This window comes from Eufriesea mexicana, unplaced genomic scaffold (genome assembly GCF_001483705.2).
Source record: "Eufriesea mexicana isolate 0111107269 unplaced genomic scaffold, ASM148370v2 scaffold10819, whole genome shotgun sequence".
Lineage (NCBI taxonomy): Eukaryota > Metazoa > Arthropoda > Insecta > Hymenoptera > Apidae > Eufriesea > Eufriesea mexicana.
In genome coordinates this window covers 314,547-338,668 of record NW_016918457.1, presented here as the reverse complement: position 1 = coordinate 338,668, position 24,122 = coordinate 314,547, and the positions used below count along the sequence as shown (strand labels likewise).

General features: G+C 41.3%; 1 protein-coding gene across 2 annotated transcripts in view; it reads left to right on the top strand.

Annotated features, from left to right (window-relative positions):
* Positions 1 to 8,800: 8,800 nt before the first annotated feature.
* LOC108553527 (uncharacterized) overlaps positions 8,801 to 24,122 on the top strand; it is a 139,586-nt gene continuing 124,264 nt past the window's right edge. For both annotated transcript variants that reach the window (XR_001890639.1, XM_017908465.1), the window contains exon 1: positions 8,801 to 9,677. The gene's annotated coding sequence lies outside the window, so the exon portion shown is untranslated. The remainder of the gene's footprint in view (positions 9,678 to 24,122) is intronic.

Genomic DNA, 24,122 nt, shown 5'->3' with positions numbered 1-24,122 from the left:
TCAACGCACCGCAAACGAAAAATTCATACAGAACGTACTCTTATACACCTCTAGCCACCGTTGAAAATATTTACCAAACACGGAGCGCGAAGCGATCGCGAGGAGCGCGCGTGCCGCACGAGAAAAACAAGCATCGGAGAATTATCGTCATCCTCGTCCCAAAGGGATTAAACAAGATGTCCGCCGTTAATTACACGCGCGGCGCGCTTTACACGCGGAAGCGGAAGTGGCGGAGCCAGCGGAGCCAAGAGGGGAGCCAGTGAAATATTCGTCGAAAGCGTGGACAAGGGCCGTCGTGGGTCGTTCGATCTGTCGCGTTACACGCCGTCACAATTTTCAGCACACGGGCACGGAGCAGAGGACGGGTCATGGCACATGTTAGCACCGTTTACAAAATAAACACTCGTGTGCTTGTGGCGCATCGGAAAGGGCGGCCGACGATGGCCGCAGGAGGAGACGAGGAGGTAGAGGCAGCGTCCGTTGTGCACTGATAACACAATTAGCTTGTCTCGTCATGCGCGACCTCTGATAAGGGATTCCCTCACTCTTGTCCTCTCAGTGACATCGTCTCTCCTGGTCGCTCGTCGTCCCTATCTCTCTCCCTCTTCCCGATGCTCTACGCTCGGTTTCTCAGTCTCTCGGGCCACGGGAGTCTCTCTCCATCCATCTAGTCCACTTTGGTCGCTCGGCGAACAGGATCGGTCGTCAGTCGAGTAAATCCAGACGAGAAGATCCCTTGGGAGTACACGGCGTTTCAGGGACGCGCGATAAGGGCCGGCGGGGGTACAGCTTAACCCTCTCCGGGATGCTAGAAGGGACACAACACGGCGGGGTGAGCCGACCCCAACGTTAATACCTTCCGGCAGGTTTTCTTCACTTGATTTATTCCGCAGGGGCTGGAATCGCGTGGCACGGCACGCACGTGCGTGCACACGCGTGGCCGTGCCGGTTTTCGCACGGACGCTCCGCTCTGTGTGGGTGCAATGGGTGCAACTAGGGTCGGACCTGCCGCCGCCACTGCCCAACTGCACCGATACTTTAACGAAGCCCACGGATGTCGTTCAGATGTCGCAATTGCTGGAATATTCGACTAATTTAAAGTTCGAATTTTCGCTGCCAATTTAAATTTCCAAACTAAACGTAAAACTTGGAAAAACCGAATTCGAAACAAATGCACGATCCCAATAAGGGTACTAGCTTGTATATATACATATTACAGTCGGGAAGCTCGCCTTCTTCTGAGCCAATCTAACTTCGAATTGAAGTTAATTTGAGCCGCCCGGTTTGCTTGTATCATTCGTTTTCCTTCGAATTATTCGATTCTTTTCGAACTCCTCGATTGTTTTCAAATTCCCGGATCGGTTCGAATGTTCGAATCGCGTTGTAACGAATAAATGTTCGTTTATTGCGAATTTCACGACACCTATACCGGATCGTGCCTAGTGGGCAAATTCGCTGAGACACGAGGGTGGATTGCGTCCACCCCCTCCAGTGTTTGCTCGGTCAGAGGGACGAGTGAGCGAGTTGGACAATTTCGAAAGGAGGCTAATTCGGTGGTAGATGAACAGAGGTGGTGGGATTTTTATAACCTGTCCCAAGGTGAACGATTGTCGGGCTAGTGCCCGGATAGCCCAGGGGTTTGGAGACAATGGTGTATAGATAGATTGACCAGGTCTGGTTAAGAGGTTGTTTTAAGAATTTAATGACTCGGATTTAGATGCACGGGGATTATCGTTGCATTTACCTCGTGCCACCCTGGCTTCCAGGGAGAGTTTAAGGTGCAAAACTGGGGGTTTAAGAGGTCTGCGATATTAGGTGCACAGTTGAATGCATAATTACGTTTGCGGACGATTGTCTTCGCGGTTCAGTTATGGTTACCGTTAGCTCTATGGGGTTTTTTCGAATAATTTAAATGCCTGTTTAAATACTTAGGAGAATTTGGGTATGTTTCGGTGTATTTATAGACGGGCACGTGGATTCCTGTGTATTTGAGAATTTAATTGCGAGGTACTAGGGTTGGAGGTTGAGCGATAACATTGACATTCCTGTTATGGGTACGATATTGTTCGAAATAGCTGAAATATTTTTCACGAAGTCGTGAAGAATGAAAGAATTATTATCTTGGAAATAATTGTTATCGATTATAAATTAGTATTTTAATTTAGTTCGACGTTACAGGGAATGAATTATGAACGAGAGTTATATTTGAACGCGAAAATTGTAAAATTTGGAGCTATTTGCCTTTGGCGCGACTTTTCGAGACTCGCTTAACCTTTTAACCTATTTTCGACCGACGCTTTCCGACATGAAATATCTGACCCGTGCCCTAAAATCACGACTGAACCGGTTTTGGCATGTCAGAACACCAATTTTGCCATTTCCGAAACAGTACTTTCCTAACATACATTACCGTTCAAGAGTTTCGGGTCACTTGTTTGACGAGATGCGATTGTTTAACGAAGAACGTACAAATACACGTTTGAGCTTCTATTTATCTGAAATTAGTACCTAAAACCGCGCAAATATTGATTTATAATTACTAACTTATATTTCAGCTCTTCACTGCACAAATCGATTAACTCCACTTTTTGAAAAATCTTAAATATAAAAAGTTATGACTATACCAAGTGCTTTGACACTTAAATTTCAGATTTTTCAAAAAGTGGAGTTAATCGATCTGTGCAGTGAACGGCTCGTTTATTTAAAAGATTTCGACCATTCGATTTTTGACGAAATATAAATTTCTCTTTCTCGTATTTTATATTTTGGTAAAAATTGAATATCGTGTAAAATTGAATATTTAGTAGTGAAATAAATAGTCGTAACATAAATATAAATTGATCTACAAGTGAACAAGTAAATTTGTTATTTATGTATTTTATTTTTTTCATAAATCGGGAATGATAGAAACGATTCTACATTTTTGAGAAACAGTTAAATATAAATCTACAGATGCATACAAAGTGCATTTTTCGAGAGCGACATTTACAAATTTATTAACTAACATGAAAAGAATTAATAACGATAAGACGTACGTATAAATATCGACGAATAAACTTCGGAAAAAATTTCTTTGGGGTAATTAAAGGGAGCTACGATGAAGTGACCTAATAAAACGTGAAATTAAGTTAACTGTTACGAGGAAAGTCAATATTTTCGTAATTAAAGGGAGACCATTTTCGGTAGACGAATAATAATGAAGTTATAACGATGCAAACGAGGTAATAAACGATGCTAATAATTCAAGGATGCAGTAAAACAGCACACAACCAATAAACTAAAAAAGATGGAGGTAATAAAACTGAAATAAACATTTTTATTCGCCATTTCATGAAGCCGACATTCGCTTTATACGGCGTTTTACTGCAACCGACGTATTTTTATTCCTGTATTGCTGTTTCCAATCTGAACACACGATTATTTCAACCATATTTTCCAAAATGACTATTTACATATCGTCACGTGTCAATTGCGATTCAATTCCACTCGTTTCAATATTTAATTAAATAAACAGTCCCTCGAATTCTTTCGTCACGAAATTATAAAATTCAGACATTTCAAATTTTCTTAGTATTAACCCTTTGCACTTGACGATTTTTTCCTTACAGGAAAATAGTAATTCGAAAACTTTCTGCCATAAAGTCGATGATAATTTTAAAACGGTAAATAAGAAATCGCATACAAATTAAACCGTAGCATTATTTTACTCCGATCGTTGGGTAATTGTAAATGTGATATATTAATTAATATCCACCTTTAGAATCTGATTAAATGGCGACTGAGAGGCATCTCTCGAGTGCAAAGGGTTAACACTAGAACTAGCAAAGTTGACAAAATGACTTGTTCCGAACATTTTATTTTCGCAATTTTTTCAAACATATAATAATTATTTATTTATTTACCTACCTTTGTCATACCAATACCATTATTATATTTATTGCATAATGCATTTAGTCACTTATTATAATACCAGTGTTAATTAATATAAATTAAAACTCAAGAAATTCCAAATTTTCTTTCTAAAAATTAGCATGGATAATGAACAATTCCGATCTCAATTTCCAAAATAAAATAAGTTCTCCAATCACCCAATTCCTCCATTGCAAAAACAAAAACCAAAACATTCTAAACCCTTCATATCGATTAGCCTCTACTCTATATTTTCCATCTGAAAACCCCAAAAACCCAAAGCCATCGAAAAAAGGGATAGAAAACCACCATCTGCAAGCCACACAAAAATCACTCAACCTAACGATGCGATACAGCCATATCCCAATTGGAAATATCTGGAAAAAGAGGGAAAAAAGAAAAAAAAAAAAAAGAAAAACAAAAGGAAAAAGAAAATAAAAAAATGATTTTCCTTGGATGCGCAGTGGCGATCGGTCAGTGGAAGCGATAGCAGGACGAAGGAAGCATGGTGTGACGGTGCTGCGATTGAAAAGAAGAGGCCACCGGGAAGCGGTAGCCATAGGCGGAGGCGCAGTGGAGCATAGGGGGTGGCAGCGGTGCGGTAATAGCATAAATCCGTGGTTGTAGTCGGCTCTCTCGATGCCGCCGGGGAGGGGGAAGGGACAGGCCAGGAGCAGCCGACTGTCGGAAGAAACGACAGTCGCCACTCGACGCCTGCATCGAACAGAAGGCAGCTGTGCGCAGACGCGAGCCGCATTTTTCGAGAGTGCATCCGTTCCCCGGGACGAGAATCGAAACTGGTTTCGAACGTGGATCATGATCCCGGTGAAATCGATCGCGACCAATGAAAAGCCATCGAACCGTTCGCGCGTCCCTTTATCGTCTCGCCGACGTTAAACGAAAAAGCAAAACCGTGTTACACCAACGGACGCTCTGACTCCGTAATCTTCGCAGACCGGAGCACGCTAGGGAAAATCAACCAAGACGCGTATCATCGCCGCGTGTTACGCGAGAGAGAGAGAGAGAGAGAGAGAGAGAGAAATAATGTCAAGAGCAACGCGCGTCCAGTGACCGGATCCATCGGAGAAGCCGGAGCAACCGATCCAGGATCGATAATCGTTACGAAGCAAGGCACCGCGAAGGACCCGTGTACACAGAGCCTAGCCGGCGAGAACCGAACAGGGATACGAACGTGGCACGCATGTCGATCGGTAAAAGCAGCCCGTGAAAGTGTCGCCTGGCGCGCGACGGAGTAATCGTGAGCGCTCAGAGACACGGAGTGCCGCGATCGTGCATGATCTATCGGTGGAACAGGTGCGAGCCACGTTTCCGGAGGCAGTAGCGGCCCGCTGGGCGACCACGTCGGCCAACGCGAAGACACACCGGGGTGAAGAAAGGCGAAGAAAATGAGCCGGCTAACCGGGACGAATGGGTCTCGGCGCGATCGAGGAAACGGTGGTCGGTGAATAGGGAGCGTGAAACAGGCTCGTTGGATTTTTCGCGTATACGTGACACGAGACCGGTCGGCGACTTTTGCACCCCTCGACCTAGCCCAAGCTCCGTCCAAACCGACGAAACGACACGCGCTGGTGCTGTGACAGTGATCTCTCCGTCTTGTTTTTGCTTTCGTTCGTCCCACGTCCTCGTGGTGTTTTGTTGGTTTCTCCTTTGCCGCGTCCCTCGTGCGTGACCGGTACAGCTGATCGGCCGAGTGTCCGGAGTACGAAATCGTCGCGTGCAACGATCGGGTATTTGTCAACGTTGAGAAGCGGGCCCGACAGCTTGGTGGAGGAGCAGGAAGAGGTGGACAGGTCGAGGTGCCGGGGAAAAAGGAACACTCCCGCTGAATAGACGTTGCTTCTCTTATCGGATAACGTCCAAGGGACCCGGTTTCAGAGGCAGCGATTCGAATGGTGAGTCTTGTTCCGTTTGTTTGTTTCTGACCACTTGGCTCGACGATCCTTCGCGATCCTTGCCTCGTCCTGGTTCCAATTCTTCACTGATCGTGTCCTAGGATAGCCGAAGATTCGTAAGATAAGCTACAGAGTCTTATGACTGGTTCTAGATAAAGCATGTTTGATCGCGTGTGAAGACAAAGAGAGAAATCGGGAAGAATAGTAAAGAGACGAGACTTGTACTATTCTAGGCACAATTGACTATCGGTATTGATTCGCTGTGTGTTTTTCCGTGTGTGTGTGTGTGTGCTTTGCATAGAGTTAAGATTCGTCGAGCCAGACGTGTACGTGTATGTACATGTATGTAAGTCGTTCAAAAGTCGCGGAGAGTATGACTGTCTCTTTCCTCGATGTCAAACGTGGAAGAGATAGATGCTCCTCTAACGTTAAGCGCAAGATTTTGAAAACGAAGACGTATCTAGGATGTCCCATTGCACGATCACGTCGATTTGCACGAAAACAAATTAATCGTTTAGGGTACCTGGGTTTCTGCGGTTCTACAGCGATTTCTGGGGACCTACCGAGGTATTTCGTGGCTGACAGTGTCATTAGTGCCTAATGAAGCGTGAGATCTTCGGAATTGTAGGGATGCCGATTACAAAACAGTCGACGAGGAACCACTGATATAACTGTCTTCGAAATTTCTCCATCCTCGCTTTCTCGCTTTCAAAAATTCCTCGTCGCTTCGATCTCTTACCGAATTTAATGCCACAGCTTTGACCCTAGGACTACCTGCTCCAACGTAGTCCAAATATAATATACCAACGCAGGGTATGATAAATATATTATTCTATATAAATATGAATCGTAAATAAAAATTGTGAAATCAAGTCACGACTGATCATGACATTGCTTGTTATAGTTGCAGCGTTAAATGTTTATGATGACTCGAGAACTTTTACATCTTGTTTGACCATCTTTCAGTATCGTAGACTGGAACGTATCCAAAGTCGTGTCAATTTACAAAAAAGCATGCGTAACTGGGAAATTTAGCTCAATATGAATAACGAACGTGTGGTTTCTTAGGTTTCATTGTTTGTACTCCAGTGCATAAATTTAGAAGCAATTGGGAACTAGGGAATTAGGTTTACGGTACAGATCGCATTACCCGTGAATCATATCGCTGTAAATTGCAGATAGCGCTGGCTTCGAATATAAAAATACGTTACAAAGACAGAGGAACATTAAGAGATAATTAACACGGATCTGATTTCCCTCTTAATCATTGCAACTTCCTCGCTCGACTTACCAAGAGAATCCTGGGTACATTGGTTCGGAAAGATCCGAAACACACGTGCATCCTCTGAAAGCACCGTTCGTATCGGGAACCCAGCTCCAAACAGGATCAGTCTAAACAGATATCCCTGATGCCTGCCGTCACATCGTAATACCTCGACACATTCCTGGCATTGTCCAACTTTCTACCGTTTAAATCCCGTATCCGAGCTAATCCCCCAAGAAACTGCCGCTAACCGAGCCATAGATCTCGCCTGGATCAGAGACAATATATACATATCCCGATGCTATCACGCGGAATTATTTATCCACAGGCGTTATCTAGTGATTCCGTTTGTGCCGTGAATAATCTGTTTACGAGCCGTGGAACCGCTTCGACAACAAACTTGACTTTGTCTCTCTAACAAGCCCACTAGCTTGGGCCAGGCAATTATGAAATTTCGGCCTGGAGACCCGGTGAGCCCTTTCGGTTTCCCAGGCCACGTAAACGACCGGATATTATTAACGGCTATAAAATACCGTTAGCCGGTAACCCGAACCGTGTGCACCGCGGGTATTCGGCAAAATTTTCTCGAAAACTCGGTCATGTCGCCGGTGCAGGGCCGGATGATCGGTCTAAAGAGACGGAGAGCTCGGATGAGCGCCACTGGGACCGTACTCGTTGGTACTGTATGCTTTGGGGATGAGTCCTCGTCGTGGAAGATAATGAAGCAAGGAACGATGATAAACTGGCGGTCGCAGGGTGGGGGACAGATAATACCGTAAAAAGTTAGGAACTTAATGTCTTTGACCATTAGAAAGAGAGTCACAGCCAGATACATTGGACGTCAGATTAACGTAGGCCGGACGGTGAAATATTTCCGCTTCCTTTCTCGCGCCTCGTCCTTTTCCAGGCCCCGAAGAACAAAGAGAGTCAACCGGTATTTCCGGCACGGGATTATTCGGTCCTATTCGATGAACCAGATCAAATGGGATCCGCGATGGAATAAAAGCGCTATCTCGCGATCGTTTTCGTCGTAATACCGTACAGTCGTGTTAGACTTGGCGTTCCGGGTGGCTGTTCCGATGTGGGTGTAGGCAGCGCGGATAGGAACGGTGGCCGGGATCGTGTGGTAGTTGATGGAAATTCTTCTGCTAGGGGGAATATCAATTTTTACACGGAGGAAAGGAGGGTAATTGTTTCGCGTGTACGAGATGGGAAGTTCAAGGTTTATCGCGGAACGTCGCGGTACGATTGTTCCTCGATCACTCGAGTGCACTCAATTTGTTTCGAATCGTATTGTTTTGGAGAACGTGACTATGATTGCCGCGTGTAATTAAGCGAATTACGCTCGCGCAAGCTTCGGTTAAATTAACGTTGAATTAACGTCGAATTCCTGGTGAATTAATGGGGAATTAATGGCGGAGTAAAGATGGAGGAACTGGTTTCACTTCCGGTATGATAAGATCCGTATGTACTTCGCGAAGAGTGGAAACGTAATTTTTATAGTAATCGTGAGGATATTATTATCTATCATTTTTCCAGTGACCTATTTTTCGATGTAAATGGGATTATGGGAAGGGATTGATAATGCGTGGAGCTTTCGGCTTTCTTTCATCTTATTTCTTCTTCATATATCTTCATTAGAATTCTGAACGGTAGATAAACTCGGTTTTATCGAATTTCATATTTGCGAGAGAGAGAGAGAGAGAGAGAGAGAGAGAAATAATGTCAAGAGCAACGCGCGTCCAGTGACCGGATCCATCGGAGAAGCCGGAGCAACCGATCCAGGATCGATAATCGTTACGAAGCAAGGCACCGCGAAGGACCCGTGTACACAGAGCCTAGCCGGCGAGAACCGAACAGGGATACGAACGTGGCACGCATGTCGATCGGTAAAAGCAGCCCGTGAAAGTGTCGCCTGGCGCGCGACGGAGTAATCGTGAGCGCTCAGAGACACGGAGTGCCGCGATCGTGCATGATCTATCGGTGGAACAGGTGCGAGCCACGTTTCCGGAGGCAGTAGCGGCCCGCTGGGCGACCACGTCGGCCAACGCGAAGACACACCGGGGTGAAGAAAGGCGAAGAAAATGAGCCGGCTAACCGGGACGAATGGGTCTCGGCGCGATCGAGGAAACGGTGGTCGGTGAATAGGGAGCGTGAAACAGGCTCGTTGGATTTTTCGCGTATACGTGACACGAGACCGGTCGGCGACTTTTGCACCCCTCGACCTAGCCCAAGCTCCGTCCAAACCGACGAAACGACACGCGCTGGTGCTGTGACAGTGATCTCTCCGTCTTGTTTTTGCTTTCGTTCGTCCCACGTCCTCGTGGTGTTTTGTTGGTTTCTCCTTTGCCGCGTCCCTCGTGCGTGACCGGTACAGCTGATCGGCCGAGTGTCCGGAGTACGAAATCGTCGCGTGCAACGATCGGGTATTTGTCAACGTTGAGAAGCGGGCCCGACAGCTTGGTGGAGGAGCAGGAAGAGGTGGACAGGTCGAGGTGCCGGGGAAAAAGGAACACTCCCGCTGAATAGACGTTGCTTCTCTTATCGGATAACGTCCAAGGGACCCGGTTTCAGAGGCAGCGATTCGAATGGTGAGTCTTGTTCCGTTTGTTTGTTTCTGACCACTTGGCTCGACGATCCTTCGCGATCCTTGCCTCGTCCTGGTTCCAATTCTTCACTGATCGTGTCCTAGGATAGCCGAAGATTCGTAAGATAAGCTACAGAGTCTTATGACTGGTTCTAGATAAAGCATGTTTGATCGCGTGTGAAGACAAAGAGAGAAATCGGGAAGAATAGTAAAGAGACGAGACTTGTACTATTCTAGGCACAATTGACTATCGGTATTGATTCGCTGTGTGTTTTTCCGTGTGTGTGTGTGTGTGCTTTGCATAGAGTTAAGATTCGTCGAGCCAGACGTGTACGTGTATGTACATGTATGTAAGTCGTTCAAAAGTCGCGGAGAGTATGACTGTCTCTTTCCTCGATGTCAAACGTGGAAGAGATAGATGCTCCTCTAACGTTAAGCGCAAGATTTTGAAAACGAAGACGTATCTAGGATGTCCCATTGCACGATCACGTCGATTTGCACGAAAACAAATTAATCGTTTAGGGTACCTGGGTTTCTGCGGTTCTACAGCGATTTCTGGGGACCTACCGAGGTATTTCGTGGCTGACAGTGTCATTAGTGCCTAATGAAGCGTGAGATCTTCGGAATTGTAGGGATGCCGATTACAAAACAGTCGACGAGGAACCACTGATATAACTGTCTTCGAAATTTCTCCATCCTCGCTTTCTCGCTTTCAAAAATTCCTCGTCGCTTCGATCTCTTACCGAATTTAATGCCACAGCTTTGACCCTAGGACTACCTGCTCCAACGTAGTCCAAATATAATATACCAACGCAGGGTATGATAAATATATTATTCTATATAAATATGAATCGTAAATAAAAATTGTGAAATCAAGTCACGACTGATCATGACATTGCTTGTTATAGTTGCAGCGTTAAATGTTTATGATGACTCGAGAACTTTTACATCTTGTTTGACCATCTTTCAGTATCGTAGACTGGAACGTATCCAAAGTCGTGTCAATTTACAAAAAAGCATGCGTAACTGGGAAATTTAGCTCAATATGAATAACGAACGTGTGGTTTCTTAGGTTTCATTGTTTGTACTCCAGTGCATAAATTTAGAAGCAATTGGGAACTAGGGAATTAGGTTTACGGTACAGATCGCATTACCCGTGAATCATATCGCTGTAAATTGCAGATAGCGCTGGCTTCGAATATAAAAATACGTTACAAAGACAGAGGAACATTAAGAGATAATTAACACGGATCTGATTTCCCTCTTAATCATTGCAACTTCCTCGCTCGACTTACCAAGAGAATCCTGGGTACATTGGTTCGGAAAGATCCGAAACACACGTGCATCCTCTGAAAGCACCGTTCGTATCGGGAACCCAGCTCCAAACAGGATCAGTCTAAACAGATATCCCTGATGCCTGCCGTCACATCGTAATACCTCGACACATTCCTGGCATTGTCCAACTTTCTACCGTTTAAATCCCGTATCCGAGCTAATCCCCCAAGAAACTGCCGCTAACCGAGCCATAGATCTCGCCTGGATCAGAGACAATATATACATATCCCGATGCTATCACGCGGAATTATTTATCCACAGGCGTTATCTAGTGATTCCGTTTGTGCCGTGAATAATCTGTTTACGAGCCGTGGAACCGCTTCGACAACAAACTTGACTTTGTCTCTCTAACAAGCCCACTAGCTTGGGCCAGGCAATTATGAAATTTCGGCCTGGAGACCCGGTGAGCCCTTTCGGTTTCCCAGGCCACGTAAACGACCGGATATTATTAACGGCTATAAAATACCGTTAGCCGGTAACCCGAACCGTGTGCACCGCGGGTATTCGGCAAAATTTTCTCGAAAACTCGGTCATGTCGCCGGTGCAGGGCCGGATGATCGGTCTAAAGAGACGGAGAGCTCGGATGAGCGCCACTGGGACCGTACTCGTTGGTACTGTATGCTTTGGGGATGAGTCCTCGTCGTGGAAGATAATGAAGCAAGGAACGATGATAAACTGGCGGTCGCAGGGTGGGGGACAGATAATACCGTAAAAAGTTAGGAACTTAATGTCTTTGACCATTAGAAAGAGAGTCACAGCCAGATACATTGGACGTCAGATTAACGTAGGCCGGACGGTGAAATATTTCCGCTTCCTTTCTCGCGCCTCGTCCTTTTCCAGGCCCCGAAGAACAAAGAGAGTCAACCGGTATTTCCGGCACGGGATTATTCGGTCCTATTCGATGAACCAGATCAAATGGGATCCGCGATGGAATAAAAGCGCTATCTCGCGATCGTTTTCGTCGTAATACCGTACAGTCGTGTTAGACTTGGCGTTCCGGGTGGCTGTTCCGATGTGGGTGTAGGCAGCGCGGATAGGAACGGTGGCCGGGATCGTGTGGTAGTTGATGGAAATTCTTCTGCTAGGGGGAATATCAATTTTTACACGGAGGAAAGGAGGGTAATTGTTTCGCGTGTACGAGATGGGAAGTTCAAGGTTTATCGCGGAACGTCGCGGTACGATTGTTCCTCGATCACTCGAGTGCACTCAATTTGTTTCGAATCGTATTGTTTTGGAGAACGTGACTATGATTGCCGCGTGTAATTAAGCGAATTACGCTCGCGCAAGCTTCGGTTAAATTAACGTTGAATTAACGTCGAATTCCTGGTGAATTAATGGGGAATTAATGGCGGAGTAAAGATGGAGGAACTGGTTTCACTTCCGGTATGATAAGATCCGTATGTACTTCGCGAAGAGTGGAAACGTAATTTTTATAGTAATCGTGAGGATATTATTATCTATCATTTTTCCAGTGACCTATTTTTCGATGTAAATGGGATTATGGGAAGGGATTGATAATGCGTGGAGCTTTCGGCTTTCTTTCATCTTATTTCTTCTTCATATATCTTCATTAGAATTCTGAACGGTAGATAAACTCGGTTTTATCGAATTTCATATTTTCTTCCCATTTTTTCATATTTTCTTCTGTTAAGAAATTGATCTTACAAAAATTTATTTATTTCTCTTATATAATCGTGTTTCTGTAATAATGATCGAGAAATATATATATAAAGGTCGAAGAGGAATTTATTGAAGCTAAAGAAAGAAAATTATTATTTATTTTCCAGTTGTATTCGTTTGGAATTTGTTTATAAATATCGAGCGAGACAGGTGATATTGGAAAATATTTTGAAATTCCTGAGAAAAGGAATGTACACATACGTGGCTATTGTAGCAATGTTTGAATTACGCAAAAATTAAGGTTTCACGCGTGGTATTAATTAATTAGATAATTAATTAGAATGTGAAATAGCCTGCAATAATTTTACCTATTAGTACCGCGATGACTATAGCAGAAGATAACGACGATGAGATTGGCTTTTCAAAACTAACGTGTTAGAATGAATTAGCATCTGTGCATGTTAAACCTCGTAACACTGATTTCCTATTCCGATAGCTATGATTTTTGAATAAATTTGTTTCGAGTAAGGAGATAAGCGAAGGCAATTATAGAAAGATTTTCTAAGCTGATAGATAGCCCGGCACAATTGATTCGAAATTGCAGTTAATTCTAATACGTTATTACTACGCACTGTATCACCCCATAAATAATTTTTCTCGTAAATAGAGCATGTCGCGATAAAAGATTTATACAAAGGAAATAAAAAGAAAACGAGAGAAGATAAAGCACAATTAATTACCAATTTGTTAATTCCGTTATCAAAAAATCTACATTACTTAGAGGAACAATTAAATTAAATTTGCAGTCTCCTAGTTCCATAAATCAGTTCCATAAATAGAAGCATTGCTTTCAGTCATTAATTTCTCATTAACGTATACACTTGTATACGATAATACTCGTATACCATCATTTCGAGTCGACAAAGATATTTGAATATTTGCAACAATTATTTTATTCAATTTAATAATTTAAATGCACACGGTGATTAATTAATTTATCGATTTCTTTATAGCACCTGAACATTGTTACTTCTATTCGACGGAATAATTAATTTCTTTGTTCACAAATCCATACATGTATTTCAATAACACTTGTATATTACCATGTCGATTAATAATAATTTATATGTTTACAATAATTTATTTATTTATTCACGAATCCATACATCTATTTCAGTAACACTTAGACACTGCTATTTTAATCAAAAAAGAATTTTTATGCTTCCAATAATTAATTTATTTATTCACAAATCCACACATATACATTTTTCAATAATATTTGTGCACTATCTCTTCAATCAAAAAAGAATTTCTATGCTTGCAATAATTAATTTATTTATTCACAAATCCACACATATACATTTTTCAATAATACTTGTGCACTATCTCTTCAATCAAAAAAGAATTTCTATGCTTGCAATAATTAATTTATTTATTCACAAATCAATACATGTATTTCAATAACACTTATACACTATCATTTCGTCCAAAAAATTGGTATGTTTACAGTAATTAATTAATTAATTAATTTATTCACAAATCAAATTCGCTTATACACTATTATCTCGATTGGACAAAGAAATTAAAATGCTGCGAAACGAGTGTACGCGTTCCAATTTCTTCTTAAAATAGTTACTCTCTCGTTTCAATTTTCCCCATTCCCAGACACCGAATTCCCATTGCTCGGCATCAGACAGAAGAATCGTGAGCCCGATATTTCGAGAATCGGATCGATAAGAAGCGCGTCCCGTAGACAAGTTCGGTTACCGAGGTCAGAGATACCAGGTTAACGGAGGTCAGGATCCGTGTTCAGGTCGCGTCGAGGCCATAGAAAAGCGGATCGAGATCAAAGTAGATTGCGATCATTCGTCGCGAGCCTTGCTGGCGTACTTTGACTCGTTCTTCTTGCGAACGTGGCTTAAACGGCCGGCTCAGCCGCAGCCTGTATCCACGCAGGTGTAGGCCTTATGACAATATTATGAGCGGCCGTGCAAGCCGCTTGTCGATCCTGTTTTGTAACCCCGCCGGTGCAGCTCTTCGAGTTTATACGTCGACTTTTCTTCCGATAGCAAGCGAGTCAGCTCGCGCTCGCGCAAGCTATGACACGAGCGTGCAGCAACTGCACGCTATTAACGACAGATTAACGGTGAAAAGCGTTCGATCGTATTTAGTTACCTCGTCCTTTTGCATTTTAACTCCACGAGCTGAATAATTTCAAGCCTCTTTTCGTCTTCTTCCCTCTTGCTTTTGGATTAGCTTCCATAGGGAAGAGAAATTTCCTCCTTCATCGATAGTTTCTCATTGTGGATTAATTGAGTCATTGAGTTCTTGTAGCTAAGAAATATCGATACAGTTGAGAAGATCGTGGAATTGTTTAGAAATTTGGAAAGTTTTGGGATATTTGGTTAAATATATTTAATTGAGAATTTGTGATTTTGATGTAATTGAGAGGGAAGGATTATTGTGATTAAGAAATATTGTTATAGTTGTGAAGATTGTGGTATTTTGTAGGTTTAGAGTTCTTGGTTGTAGATATTTGGTACTTGCTTGATTGGAAGTTTGCAGTTTTGGAGTAACTGAGAGACGATTATTGTGATTTGGAAATATTGTTCTATTATAGCTATGAAAAATGTGGAATTTTTAAAAAATTTTGGAAATTTTAAGTTATTGGGTTAAGTATACTTAATTGAGAGTTTGTGATTTTGAAGTAATTGAGAGGAAAGGATTATTGTGATTGGGAAATATTTTTATAGTTGGTATTGTGATATTTTTTAGGATTTAAAAGTCTTTGGATACAGGTATTTGGTACTTAATTGAGAAATTGTAATTTTGGAACGGAGAAAAAAGGATTATTGTGATTTGGAAATATTGTTCTATTATAGCTATGAAAAATGTGGAATTTTTAAAAAATTTTGGAAATTTTAAGTTATTGGGTTAAGTATACTTAATTGAGAGTTTGTGATTTTGAAGTAATTGAGAAGGAAGGATTATTGTGATTGGGAAATATTATTATAGTTGTGAAGATTGTGGTATTTTTTAGGTTTAGAGTTCTTTGGTTGCCAATATTTGGTACTTGATTGGGAGTTTGTAATTTTGGAGTAATCGAAAGAGGTTTATTTCGATTTTGAAATATTGTTCTATTATAACTATGAAAAATGTGAAATTTTTTAGAAATTTCAGTGGTCTTGCATTTTTTAAAAAAGATATTTGTTATTTACTTCAAAATTTGTTATTCTAGAATAATCGAAAGAGAAGATGATTATTATAATTGAAAAGTATACTCGGAAGACTTCAAAATTTCCTTCCTTACATTTATCAAATTTACTACACTCGAAAATTTGTTTTTTCCTAGAAAATTTTTTTAAAAGTTCGATATCTATTTATCTATCGTGCATATTTAATGAAATTGAATTCATTAGCGTGGGGTTTAGTTTAATTGTGTTTCTGAACGAGAAATTCCATTGAAAACAAGTTTTCGTACGATTTCCTGCTTGATGATTCCATCGAATAATTGAATTAAACTCTTTGTGAATCGCTCATAAATCGAGCTTCGAACTAAATCGATCGTTCCTGCTGGTTAGCTGAGTGAAGTTATGACAGTTTTATGAATATATCGTCCGAGGTTGTCGATCCTGTTTCGAAATCTCGTCATCACCGCGCTCGCTACTTGTAATGTGCGTTTCGTATACACGCTTCGTGCTCTTCGTGCTAAATACAGAAGCATGTGTCAACAAGTTTTCATATACTTTGTACGCAAATATTTATTAATTAACGCATTTTATTGAAAATTAAATGTGGACGACAGTAATCGATGAATGGAATTGTCGTATTTGACGACTCAACTGGAAAAGGGTGCATAGAAAATCCTATTGCACACTGTTCATTACAAAAGTACATCGTAATTGCAACTAATTCCCCCTTTTACAGCAATATAATCTTCAAACGTTCCGAAAACATAGAAATTTAAAGAAGATACGTACATTTATTATAAATTTTCAAATATTTATGTGCCATTTTTCCATTAATGACCACAATGGTCCATCTTCTTGTAATAGATGGAATAAATCGATAATTAGGACTTTGATTAGCTTTCTTCAACTCTTTTGTGACATAAGAAATATTTATTCATTATTGTAAAATATTTATTTATATTTCCAACGTATTATAAAAATATTTTAAATAATTTAGTAGTTACCTGTCTGAATAATTTTTGATTCTGAATGAAAGAGTTGTCAATTCTTACTTTCTTCGTTATAGGCAATTCAAAATAACTCGTGAAGATAAAGAAATGGGATATAATTTTAAATATAGCGATTTGAAGGAAAAAATTTTAAGTATGCTTTGTATATATGTTATCCCCCATACCCTATTCTATAGTTAGGATAAAATCGGCTTAATATCGACCATAACATTCGTGGCAACGGAATTCATCCAAGTCTTCATCACTCACGGTTTTCATGCTTGATTCGTAAACCGTATCACGAGTCTCACACGATATTACGAGGAAAGGGATTAAAACTAGTAGATCCCAGTTTTATCCGGCACCCGTGGACATATCTCCCCTACAAACCTCCTATATAAGCATATCTTAAAAGTACCTTGCACGAAACTGCCTTTAACCCTTCTGTCACGAGCGATAACTATAATCATCCGATATTTAATACTCGTTCTGTAAATCTAATAATAGTCGCTCGTCGAAACTTCGCGTTAACACTGGAACAGAAATCAGGCTAAAAATAATTATACATATACGAATATAGTTATCTTCGTATCTCGGTAAAAGCCAAAATTAATTTTTCCAAGATCAGAAGAAGAAAGAATTTTTGAGTTAAAATTGTTTAATAACGCTACAGTTATCGAACCAGTTAAAATTTAAAATAAAATTTAAAGATAGCTTTAATAGAATTAATAAAAATAATTTTAATTCGATTAAATAATTATAAATAATTAGATAATATATAAATTTAGCTTAGCTTAAATAATTATAAATTTAACTATGTGCCTTCTTCTTCAATCTTACTCCATCTTGCTCTTAATTCATCGTATATCAGTTCCACATAACCTGTCAGAAACCCAACAATTTCCACGTCGTTACACTCTGTTTGCAACAAAGTATAGCCTCGCAACCCACCTGTTCCCCATAGTTGCAGTATACTTAGAGCAAGGATGGCGAACCCTTCTAGATTACGAGGAAGATTCCAGAATCTTATTTATCGACTTTCTAACTCATCGGTCGGTTCTTAATACGGGAGATGAACTAATCAGAGACGAACTTAAATTAGAGATGAGCGTAAAATTTCACAGAAATGAACGTCCATCCTATAAGTTTCGAAATTAATTTAGAATCGTACAAAAATTCACAATAGTCTCGATGTCCAGTATCTATTAGAACAGATTTTTAGACTCGATTGATTAATTAAATAAATAAACAGGCATTCAAACGTTGGAATAATATCGAAACTTTATTTCTACACACTAGCAAATAAAATAATCCATATTTTATAATATATGTCGAAGGAGAACGTTAAACATTGTGTTTTTGTCCTGGAGCTGTTAGTGGTGGATGAAATATCAATAATATAATAATATCATCCCACGCATACTTGTCCCACTCATTCCTTTCTTACAAACATCGTTCCTTTATTATATCAACACGTATGTATTCAAAATTTATGTTAACCATTACCACAGAAGCAATTATGGAATTAAGGCTCATGAATTTTTGCTATCGATGAAAAGCATTGCATCTACAAATTAGATGACATTATATAGATGACAAATATGACAAATACGATTCATGGAAACTGAGTGAAACAGAGAGATGAAACATTAGACACTGGATCAGACAGTAGCGAGCTGGGCTTTTGGTCTTTCTTGATTCTCGTCGGTCAGTATGCGTTATTCTTCGCGGTATACGGACCTAAAGGGACAAAACCTTTGTTCAGACATTGGACTAAAAGTGTATCTGTATTAATTGTATTATATCCCTTATTTTCTTTATTCTTAACCCTTTCGCTACGGTGTTCGTTGCCGTGGAGTCCTTCCCGTAGAACGAACCGCCGTATCAAAGGTGGAAACATTACAATCCTTAGTATTAGCAGTCTTCAGCATTCGGGACCAAGTTTTTTGAAAAAATAAAAAAGAAAAAGGAAAAGGAAAACCGATCATCGCAATAGCGCTTGCGATTCTTTGCAAAGAGAGCTAAACGCAACGAGAGCACTTGCCGCAGAGTCCCTCCCGTAGAACGAATCCAAGTTTTTTGAAAAAATAAAAAAGAAAAAGGAAAAGGAAAACCGATCATCGCAATAGCGCTTCAATTCTTTGCGAAAAGAGCTAAACGCAACGGGAGTACTTGCCTTAATTTTTGGCTCAATTTTTGTGGCTGTGTGTAGGTGGCGTCTCGTGGTCAGTCACTATAGTCACCCCCTGAAAGGGTTAATTAAAATTTGCTGTCTCACTGAATACGTGAAGCACTGTGTTCGTTTTCCTAACCTCTGAATTTACGACACAATATAACTCCATGACATAATTTATACATTCACGCTCCACTCTGTCCAATACTCTTTATCTTCTCTCAAAATCTGCTAGATTTTCCGTAAGAAAGTCCAGAAGAACTAACATGGTACATATTCTGTATATATACCTGCAGATTGAACAAAATTGAATCAACGCTAAATCACTGTGCACGTCGTACACGCCTGGAACTACCCACGCCAGGCGTTCTATCTCAAGAACCAGAAACATAATTGCAGAAAAACAAAATTCTACTTCCACGTATGATATGTTGCAAAAAAGGAGAGTATTGACCGAAACACGCGAGATTACATCATCTATAAATCATTCGCATACCAGCAAACCCTTCACGCATACCACCGGGCTGCGCTTCGCTATCACTGCTCTAGACCAACTCGTCACACGGGGAGACTCAAAAAGCCAGGCATCCTGCGGACACTTTACAAGTCCTTACATCGACCTAACGACTTTATCTGTCGATCGAATCTCTCCTTACGAAAAAGGTCGCGTGTACATGCGAATCGCAGCCGTGTCTCTCCGCGCAGGCTGCGGCCCAAGGCAAGACGCGAGGTACCCAGGATCCTGGGCTTTAGTTATGCACGATCGTGTCGTGGCAACAGCACGAATCGCTCGATCCTCGCCTTAATATCACTTCACGTAAGGCTGCACACCGTGCGCATACATTCGCACGCTATATATAGGCATACACACGCTGGGATGAACGCACCGTGAAGATGGATGGTGCAACACTTTCTAACGTGGCTCGATCGGAATATCGGATTCGACGTCCGATCCCGATCACGCGAATGCGACCTGGCAGATTCATCTCACGTTCCTTCCTTCTTTTTCTCTCTCTCCGTCCCGTTTTGGCTCCTCTTTGCGGTTTAACGACGAAAGTGCACGCACCGTGTCGTCGGTGCCACGCACGCCCATGCGCCTCGACCATGACACTCTTTTCATTTCGATCGCCACTCCGTGCACCGTCTCCAACCAGCTCGGCAATGCCAGCGGATTTTCGATCAACCGATCGTGCGTTTCGGGCGTGGTGAAAGGAATCGACGGCTCGAAAACGTCCATTTCGACAACCTCTACTGCTCCATCATCCTCTTTACTGGGTTAATTAAGACGTTCTGCCTCTTATGAGACAGCTGTTCACAGTAGTCCCGGATTCCCGATGTTTCTCGAACGGTGCACGATAAGCCCAGACGTTTTTGGGTAAACCAGGGATGAAATATGGCGGGATGATCGGCAGACTTGCATTCGGAATGGGCACAGTTCTCCGAGCTTGGAACGTTAGGTACTTATCGATGGAGCTATGCTGTATTTTTGGCAGTGTGTTGCTTGGATTTCATGTGGGAAAGTTGGGAAGTGTTATGGTGAAGATGAGGAAACTTACGTGGACTTCATAGTATATATATATTTCATTTTGGAAACGGAAAGGGACAGGAATTAAGCTTATAAGGAGTTTTAGGGTGACTCACTAGAGACCTAACTATCTTTTAATTTCACGAGGAATGGTTATTCCTAATTGTGTTATTTGGAATTTGTGGATTTTACAGTATACAGGTAGATTCATTTAGATTCAGCTAACTATTCTTTAATCTCACATGGGATGATTGTTCGTAATTCTATTATTTGGAATTTTTAATGTATCTAGTATCAAGTATTGCACGTGTAATTAATGGGAAAGATTGTTTCAGAGTTCAGTTTTTGATGTCTTTATTGACTAGTTGCACTATACTGGTGGATCTAGCTCACCGTGACTTTTTCCATTGCCAAATTGTACATAGATGAGCTAATAAAATGGTAGCAAACACACTTTAATTAACTACACTTTGTGTAATCAAAAGGCATTTTTCCAAAAACCATATTCTACACGTGTGCTAAAAGACAGCTAGAGAAATTGCAAATGAACTCTCTGTATTTCTGTGTCTCTGTATGAATTTTTGAGAAGGTACACGAGTTCAGCAAACTTCGATATACCGAATTTTGGGTCTATATTGCTGTTGACGCATAGCTGGCTAACAGCTCGCGAACTATGTTAGTGAGCAGTGTGGACATGTCTGTGAACAGCAAGCCCCTCAACGAACTGCGAACGCTGTTCATTCGGGAAGCTAGTATGTATATCAAAGGACCTGTTAGGGAACTGGGAACATATGTGAACGCGTTTGTAACACGATCTGATTGAATTCTATGATCACTTCGATTTAAAACGTCGGTTTCTATTAATCAGCGAACAGATCTACAACTGCTAGCAGGTTGCTCATAAGCCCTCATGTAGACACGCTGCTCTTTCCGATCATAAACATCCCGCGAACAGTTCCAATCGAAGGGAACCCAGCATAACGTGATCTCATTGAAATCCGTGATCACTTTGATCTAAAGCGTCGGTATCTATTAACGCTAAACCTTTCACTACCGTTTCTACCTTTTCTAACTTTTAATCAAAAATTTAGTATTCAGCGTTACCACTTTGCTTATTCCTCTCCGTTATTTTTCTTCTGATGTACATATAATCGATCCTTCAGTATTTCCACTAGTACTATTATCTTTTTTTCGGGTTCTACTTTTCTTTATTTTTTCCTATATCGATTATTTGACTGGTCGTGATAGGTACAATGTGTCAAACAGGCCACAGATCTGCAACTGTACTCAAATTATTCCCAAATTTTTACGTGAACACAGTTCCTTTTGTTGTCAAAGTGTTTATCAACAATTGTAACTATTATAAATTGAGGAAAATACGATATCATTCTATTCTATGAACATTTCAGTACAAAATGTCAGTTTCTATCAAACAGTTCCCAGATTTCCAATTGTTCGCAAGCTGCACATGATTTCTGATAAAGACACTCGGCTTGTTCTCTTCACAAACTGTTCGTGGATAGATCTGACTACTATGAATCCAGCAAAACACGATGTCATCCAATTCCACGATCATTTCAGTTCCAAGTGTCAGTTCCTATCAAGCAGCTCACAGATTTTCAATTGTTTGCAAGCTACTTCTGATCTCTGACAAAGACTCTCGGCTTGTTCTGTTCATAAACTGTTTATGGACAGATCTGACCATTGTCAATTCAGGAAAACACGATATCATGCTATTTCATGATCACTTCAGTTCAAAGTGTCAGTTTCTATCAAGCATCTCACAGATTTCCAATTGTTTGCAAGCTACTTTTGATCTCTGACAAAGACTCTCGGCTTGTTCTGTTCACAAACTGTTTTGGACAGATGTAACCGACTATGAAGCCAGCAAAACACGATGTCATTCAAATCCACGATCATTTTAATTCGAAATGTCAGTTTCTATCAAGTAGATCACAGATCTCCAATCGTTTGCACATGATCTCTGATAAAGACACTAAGTTTGTTCTATTCACAAACTGTTCATGGACACATCTAACCAATGTGAATCCAATAAAACACGATCTAATTTATCTCCAAGATCACTTCGACTTAAACCGTCAGTTTCCATTAATCAACCAACAGATGAACAGCTGTTTGCTCCTAAGCTACAATACCGCCGCACTGCTCTATCCATCCGCAAACATGTCTCAAACAATTCTAATTAACGCGAAGCCAACGAAACACGACCTGTTTGAATCCCACGATCGCTTCGATTTAAATCGGCAGTTTCTATTAATCAGCGGACAGATCTACAACTGTTTGCGAGCCGCTCATAAACTCTAATCCGGCCAGGCTGCTCTTTCCGATCGCAAACATCCCGCAATCATCTCACGGACACGTCCAAGCAATATAGACCCACCACGACCAGCCTAGCCCCCATATAAGACACGCCACTCTTCCCCGTAAGTCATCGATTTCACCCAGCATCCCCCTAGGCTGGAAATATCCAATTACCCGTAATACCGGATATGAAATCCACCCCGGCCCGAAAATACCGTATATCCGCTTCGGCCGCAAATCCATAGCTGAATTTAAATTCGCGTTTTAGATTTATTCCCGGGCCACGGAAAAGGCCGCAGCTGCGCTTAGACCGTGGGCGGATTTGAAACGAAGCCTCGTAGGTGTAGGATATACAAACGAACGAAAAGAGGGATGCCAGGGTGGCCCGGTGGGGTCGATAATTGTGACAGAAATTCAATCCTTTGGATGGTGAACCTAATGCCCGGTAGTGACCGCCAATTCAATCAAGTGCCGACCAATCGCGGCCCTCGATACGGGATTTTAGCCTCGGATCGCGGCTGGGGATTTTGACACGGTCCACCGGGGCCAAATAAAATACCCCGCGGGATCGGCGGTGCGCGTGTAAGTGCGTGTACGTATACGCCCGGCGAAACGAAAATAGGTATTAACTATTCAATGGCGCGGGCGTGATGAAGCGAGCTGTATTTGTGTGTAAACCGTTCGTCAGTTTTGATCGCGCGATATAGTATCGAAAGCAGATTTTCAGGCTGGGTGGAGACGGGAAGTTTGTGAAAATCGGGAAAACCATTCCGCCTCGCGGGATATGGCGTTGAGATTGTCTTTTCTCTTTTTGTGCGTGTATGAATATGGAGAGCGGTGTTTGGCTTGGTACGAGTGTAGGTATATTAATTTCCATGGTTTTTGTTTTGAATTGAATTTGGGTATAGCAATCTCTGGGTATCGGTGTGTATTAATTTCATGGGTTCTCGGTTTGAATAAAATTTGGCGGTAGTAAAGAAGATTTTGTATAACATGATAAAATTGTGGTAAATTTGTGACAGGGTGATAACATGATCTCATTTGATTATTTTTGTTATTGGTAAGTTAATTTTGTGTCGGGAATTGACAAAAAATTTAACAAAAATTAGATGCTACCTTGGAGGTTCTTCGTGGTCCTTTATGATAAAATTGATTTTTATTAGATCTGCGGTAACAAATTAATTGGAAATAATTGAGGTAATCGTGTCACATGATTTATCCTGTATAACAGTGATTAATGGGATTCTTTCTAAAGGGCTGTAAAGAAGTACTTTTTTATATTAATTTATATTAT